General features: G+C 52.9%; 1 long non-coding RNA gene across 1 annotated transcript; it reads right to left on the bottom strand.

Moving 5' to 3' along the window:
- Positions 1-82: 82 nt before the first annotated feature.
- LOC108639870 lies at positions 83-4,218 on the bottom strand. Its single transcript, XR_001920777.2, has 3 exons — positions 3,855-4,218; positions 3,481-3,660; positions 83-1,227 (listed from the first exon to the last, which is right to left on the bottom strand). It is a non-coding gene; the product is annotated as an uncharacterized LOC108639870 (long non-coding RNA).
- Positions 4,219-6,237: the final 2,019 nt, after the last annotated feature.

Here is a 6,237-nt window from a genome sequence, read left to right as displayed (position 1 = left end):
AGTTTATAGCCTGAGGAGTCAGGCTCTATGTGCAGATAGTGTAAATGGTTCATTGATAACAGTTTCTGGGAAATGGCATGGAAGGCTATAGAATACACAGTTTTGGGTTACACCCATACAATGATGAACTGGTCCCAGATGTTCTAACTAGGACACAGTGTTAACAATCAAGTTTTTATCATGGCAAAGACTGTCCATGGAAAAGCAACCTGCAGACCAGGTTGCAAACCCAGACAGGGAGGGGTGATGACTGCAGCTCCCAGCACAGCCTGGATGTGAGAGCCTGCTCTGACAACATCCTGCCTTTCCCTTGGCACAGGAATCGTGTCTCTGCAGAACTCCCTCCTTGAGGACAGGTTGCAGCAGTGGTCAGGGCCAGATTTCCCTCTTTGGAGTGCACACTGACCAGGGTGACCACCCCCAGGCACACCCCAAAAGGCTTGAAGGAGCAGACAGAATTTGGGCAGGTGGAATCCTGTCAAAGTAACCTACCATTTGGCTTGGAAAGGACATCTGAGGTTCCCACTAGACAGCCAGGCACCAAGCATGGCTCTGGGTCATGAGCAGGGCTACAGACAAAGCCCTGCAGCTCCCACCAGCCAGCAGACCACCCCATCCCTCATGCCATGCCCAGCCCTGGGAGCTCCCTGGGCTCAGGGGGCAGCAGCATCTGGCTGAGTGAGGAAGGAGTCAGTGCAGGAGCTGCTGGCACAGAGATCCCCTCCAGTGTGGAGTCCAGTCTCTGGAGCAGGGAGGTGACAAGGACTGGTTTGGAGGCCAGTTTGGAGATGCTCCTTCCTGTGCCCGGTTCCCTCTTTGCAGAGCTCTCATGGGGAAAAGAGGAAGGGCACACACAGTGCCATGGTCCTGTCTGGGGGTGTTCCCAGCAGCTGCCAGAGAGGCAGAGGTGGCCAAGCCTGACCACCCCTGCATTTCAGGATGAGTGTGGCACCCAGCAAGGTGTCAGTCCCCAGTGACTCCATCCCAGCAACCAGCAACTAGTCTGAGCCAGCTTTGCCTCCCTGGTTGAGCGTGGTGTCCAGTCCAAGGTCTCCACCAGTTTATTATCTGCCCTCTGAGCAATGTATAGGGGGTCTGAGGTTACCTGGCTCCTTGCTGTGCTCTGCTCCTCCTGGTTTGGCCCTGATGGAGCCACAAATGGTGGTGATGGTCTGTGCATCCCTTCTGATGAGTTCTTGCAGCCCAGGGAACTCTACAGTCCTCAGACTGGAAGAAACCAGGGGGTGAGACCAGAGCCAGTCCTGTGACCTCCCAGGAGTGCCAGCACTGAGAGCCCTCACCCCTGTTTTGGGGCTAAAGGGGGTCCCCAGCCATACAGTGTGAAGTGTCAGGAGTCTCCATATCAGGACTTGGCTCCAAGACCCATCTACCAGGAGGTTTCAGCTGAGTGATTCCTGGATCAAGTCTCTGTCCCACTGAAACCACTTCCAAGCCCCAACACCACATCTGCTGGCTCACCCCACCAGCCTGCACTCGGGGCCACAAGAAGATGAATTCCCCCCTTGAGCCCACCATGCTGCCAAGCCCCCACCTCCCCTGCACACCACTGCCCCTAAAAAAGCCAAAGCCATGTGCCTTGCTCCCAGCTGCTGGAGAAGAGCCAGGAAGCACTTCCAGACTGCGTCACCGCATTCACGGCCTCTCTCGGGCTATATATAGTTGCGTGACTGCAGGTTTTTCTGGACGTCGAGTTGCTAAAGAACCAGCACTCCCCACTCAAAGCAGAGCACATCCCGGAGGGGAGCTGAGCTGGAAGGGGGAAGCTGAGTTGGAATCAGGGTGCTGAGCGAGCTGAAGGAACCCTGAGCACCCCCCAGGTGAGGTTTGCCCTGCTGACAGGTACCTGCCCTGTGAGCAACCAGGAATTTTAGCCCTCTCCATCTCCTCAGCAGTGAAGTGCGTGTGTGCAGCCTGGGAGCTTGTGCAGAGCCAATTTTGTTTTGCCATAGCCAGCAGATCTTGAGAGGATGTGAAACTCAGTGCCAAAAGCTGCCTTGCAAGGAGGTCACAGCAAACACGGAGGGAGGAACCGCGGCTGTGCTGAGCATCACATCACACCCCCAGCCTTCCCAGCCACTGTGGTCCCCAGGTTTTTTAGGAGAGTCTGAGCTCAGAGGCACTGACTCAAGCACTGCAGCCTCCCTGTGGTCCCCCAAGGCCCCAGTGCTCCAGACTGGCCTGCAGCACAGCAGGGATGGCACTGAGAGCATCTCTCTGCATCCCACTGGGTCCCTCCGGCTCAGGCACAGCCGGGCAGCTGCCAGACCTTGTAGTTCTCCTTCTGCTTCATTCTGACACCTGGGAGCATCCTGAGATGGGACACATGCCCAGGAGATGCCATGGACAGGGTGTGGGCTCTATCATACCCCATGTCTTAGTGCAGAAGAGGAGGAGCTCAGAGCAGCCTGGTCCAGTGGAAGGTGTTCCTCCCACGGTGGGGGTTTGGAATGAGATGATCTTTAAGGTCCCTTCCAACCCAGGCCATTCTGTGATTCTGTGATTCTATGATTCTGTGATATTTGTGCAAAGGTGGAAGAGTCCCTATGACTCTTCTCCTTCCCAGAGGAGTTAGGAGTCCTTTCTCTCCATGTCTTGCTGTTTCTATAAGGGCTGTGATTTAATTTGACCCCTGCTATCCCGGACCAGATTTCAGTGATCCAGCAAGGAATTCCAAAGAACACACAATCCTTTTAGGACCCCTTGCTTTTCAGGCCAGTGTCTTGGTATACCAGTTCCTGCAGCAGCTGTTGGTCCAGCTTCTCTCTCCCTGACCTCCTCCTTGTGCTGCTGCATGTTCACTGCACCCGTGACTGCACTGGCATTGCTGTGAAAAAGCCTGACTAAAAGGTAACTCCAAAAATCACAACAGAGGAAGGGAGGGTGGGGAGGCCCTGGCACAGGCTGGCACAGAGAAGCTGGGGTTGCCCCATCCCTGGAAGTGTCCAAGGCCAGGTTGGATGGAGCTTGGAGCAACCTGGGCTAATGGAAGATGTCCCTGCACATGGGTGGGTAGTGGAACAAGATGGTCTATAGGTCCCTTCCAACCTAAATTATTCTAGGATTCTATTATATGATTCTGTGAAGCCAGTTCTGGTGATCCATGGCCTTAGCCTGGCCCAGCCACCTACTTCCAACCTTCAGGAACCCGAACAGCTGCTTGTTGGAGTTCATCTTGTGAGAAGGTGGAGCAGTCCTGCAGTTTGCCATTCCTCTGAGCCCACCCATGTTGACCTCATCATAGTGTGGCAGAACACTTCAGGTCAGAGGGGACCCCAGCAGGCCTCTTGTTCAACCTTCTGCTCAAAGCAAGGTCCACTGTAAGATCTCATTTTCCAGTAGGGTCTTGAAAACCTCAGAGGATGGAGATGGCACAGCTTCTCTGGGCAAGCTGCTCATGCTTGGCTGCCTTCATGGAAAAGAGTGTGTCTTTATCATCAGTCTGAACTTCTCTTTACTTACCTAATACCTGTTGTCTCTCTTCCTCTCACCATACACTGCTCTGAAGAGTCTGGCTGTCTTCTCAATAACCTCCTCGTAGGTACTGCATGGCTGCTGTTGGATCCCCCTGCATCCTCCCCTCCCCAAGGATAAATCTCTCACTGCTGCTATTCTTGCCACCCTGAAAAGGTGAAGAACTACCTTCAGAAAGAAGAGAAAAGAAAAAAAGAAAGGAGAAAAAAAGGATTAAAAGGAAAAAAAAAAAGGGAACTACTTCAAACTCTTGTGACCCTCTTCATTCCAATCCCACTAAAAGCCAAGGCAGCTGAGAGGATCCCATCCCATCATACTCTGGACTGCTCTAAGAATCAGGAATGATAAATCAGCTGACTTACCTCAGTCCGAGGTGTTCCCATCCCTCTGCTGACACTGGATAACACAGGACTGTGAATATTCCCATCCTGGAACACCTCTGAAGGAAAAAAAGCCACTGTCTGCCAGAGTTCAACTTTCTCTAGGGAAGCAGAGATATTTAGTAGGTAAAACAAGGGGAAAGGAGTCTTGAGAGGTCTCAGGTAAATCCCTTAATCCCAGCATGCCTTCATTTTCCAGTCTGCTCCTGAGGAACCAGTGGCTGAATGCACAAAACACCTGCACAGAAAGGCAAGTGCTGCCTGATCAACCTCTTCCCCTGGGTGAATCATCTGTTCTGTGCTGATTTCACAGTCCCTCACAGCATGAGACAAACCCAAAAACCACTGCTCACATAGTCAAGCTGAGCTCTCCAAAAGGTGAGTTATGGTTTTTTTCCTGGTTGAAGACAGGATTAAGAGGGGTTGGAGATACAGGATTTAGCTCCATCCATCAGAAGCAGATCTGGGTATCACCATCATCAACAACCATCAACCATCTTCCCTCTGCCTACAACAGTGTCCCTACAGTGTTTCAACCAGCACTGGCTGAGGCCAGCCCTGGTCACAGAGGCAGCAGTTCTAGACGTGGCAGCTGTGGGCAGGCAGGCTGGAGACCACGAGTGACTGGGGACATAGAAGGTGTGATGGAAATGTGGTTGAGGGAAGTGTGGGGAGCAGGCAGTGTGAGGAGGGACAGGGGATAACCAGATCTGACCAAGCAAGAGCTGACCATGAGCTGATCTGCTGGAGAGAACCAGCTTCCACGACTGAAGGCCATTTGTGAGCCAGCGTAAAGGTGAGAGCAATCCAGGAAGCCTTTGGAAGCCACCAGCAAGACTTAGAGAGGGTCAGGAGGTTGTAGGTCTCATCTCAAGCTACTCATTAGCCACAAGGACTCTGGCCTTTCAACCAGACTAATTACTGATTGCTCAAAGGATGACACTTCCCACAGCTGCCAAACTTGCTGACGCTGGGCCCTGGGTGTCTTCTATTCTGGGAAGGGGGAGTGGAGTCTCCTAGTGTGAACTTGTGGAGCTGGGCAAAGCCACACTGGAGCAGAGATAAAGTCAAGGACAGCTGCAGCTGCTTGGCAATCGTTCAAAATGAGCCACGAGTCAGTGACTTGGCTATTCTGGGACGAGCTGAGGAGCCAGCGCTGGGGAGGGTGGGCTCACAGCCTGCTCACACGTACATGGACTGCAGCAAGCCTGGACCTGAGCAACGCCCAGCACACAGGCACGTTTGTCAGGGACCTGGTCAGGGACTGCAAAGCCCTGTCCTGGTCACCAGGGAGGAGCCATGGCTGCGGATCTGCGTTGGGATTGATCTACCAGACCTCACAAGGATACAGCAGGGTGGAGCCACACAGGGTCCCCAAAAGGCACAGAGAGAAACAGCTGCTCCGAGGACTTTTCAGCCCTCCAAGTTGCTTGAAATTGGGTCAAAGCCTTCGCCTGAGGCTGGTGTATCCAAGCCCAACTGCTGCTGAAGATTGTAGTGAGCCTAGCAGAGGTTTCCCAAGTCAGAATTTGTTGGGGTTGGGGTGGATGAAGCCTGTGATATTCCCTGAATTCGAAACCAGTGACCAGAGAAATACTCTCAAATCTTGGCCTGAAGCTGGAGCCTGAGTTGTTTATGTGCTGCATTTCCCAGCTTTTGGGTGGGAGCACTGGGGTGGGATGCTCTGATGTGCCCCAGCAAAGGTCTGTTCCCTGCCTCCAGTATTCCCAGCATGGCTGGGACTGACCTGACCCCACCACACACCCCAGTACAGGTCACCTCCAGAGCTGCAAGACTCAGAGAGACAATTAAGCTCGTTGGGAGCTCACCCAAAGGACACCAGGCCTTTTGAGGTCACTCACTGCATATGCTGGAAAGCAGATATGATCTCATTAGGCAAATATTTATGATCAATATTGTCCACTCCCTGGCAATGAACAGCATCACTTGGAGCAAGAAGCTCTCCAGGGATGGATGTGGGTTGACACAAGAGCCTGGGTTGACTCTGAACCTCTGCTCACCTGGCTTGAAAACACCTACAATTATCCTAAATACTTTTTTCACGATTCACCAGGAGATTAATTAACTGCTTGGAAACCCCAGACATTAATTATTGATTATGCAAAAGATTTTGTTCATCACAGTTGCTGAGCTTGTCAGAGTGCTGTGGGACAGAATGGCCGAGGACACCAGGATGGAAGGGGAGTCTGGATAAGCCCTGGAGAGTGGATTTGCCACTCGCTTCCCACAGTGGGGCCTCTCTGCAAGGTAGAACAGCTCAAAAACAGGGGCTGAGCTTGGCAGCCCAACTCAAACACAGCCTGCCCCGAGGGGCAGGGAACTGAGGCAGAGGACGGCGTGACCC

The sequence above is a fragment of the Manacus vitellinus genome, unplaced genomic scaffold (genome assembly GCF_001715985.3).
Source record: "Manacus vitellinus isolate BGI_N305 unplaced genomic scaffold, ASM171598v3 scaffold_25_pilon, whole genome shotgun sequence".
Lineage (NCBI taxonomy): Eukaryota > Metazoa > Chordata > Aves > Passeriformes > Pipridae > Manacus > Manacus vitellinus.
Note: the sequence above shows the minus strand (reverse complement) of the source record. Positions and strands in the feature narration are given on the sequence as shown.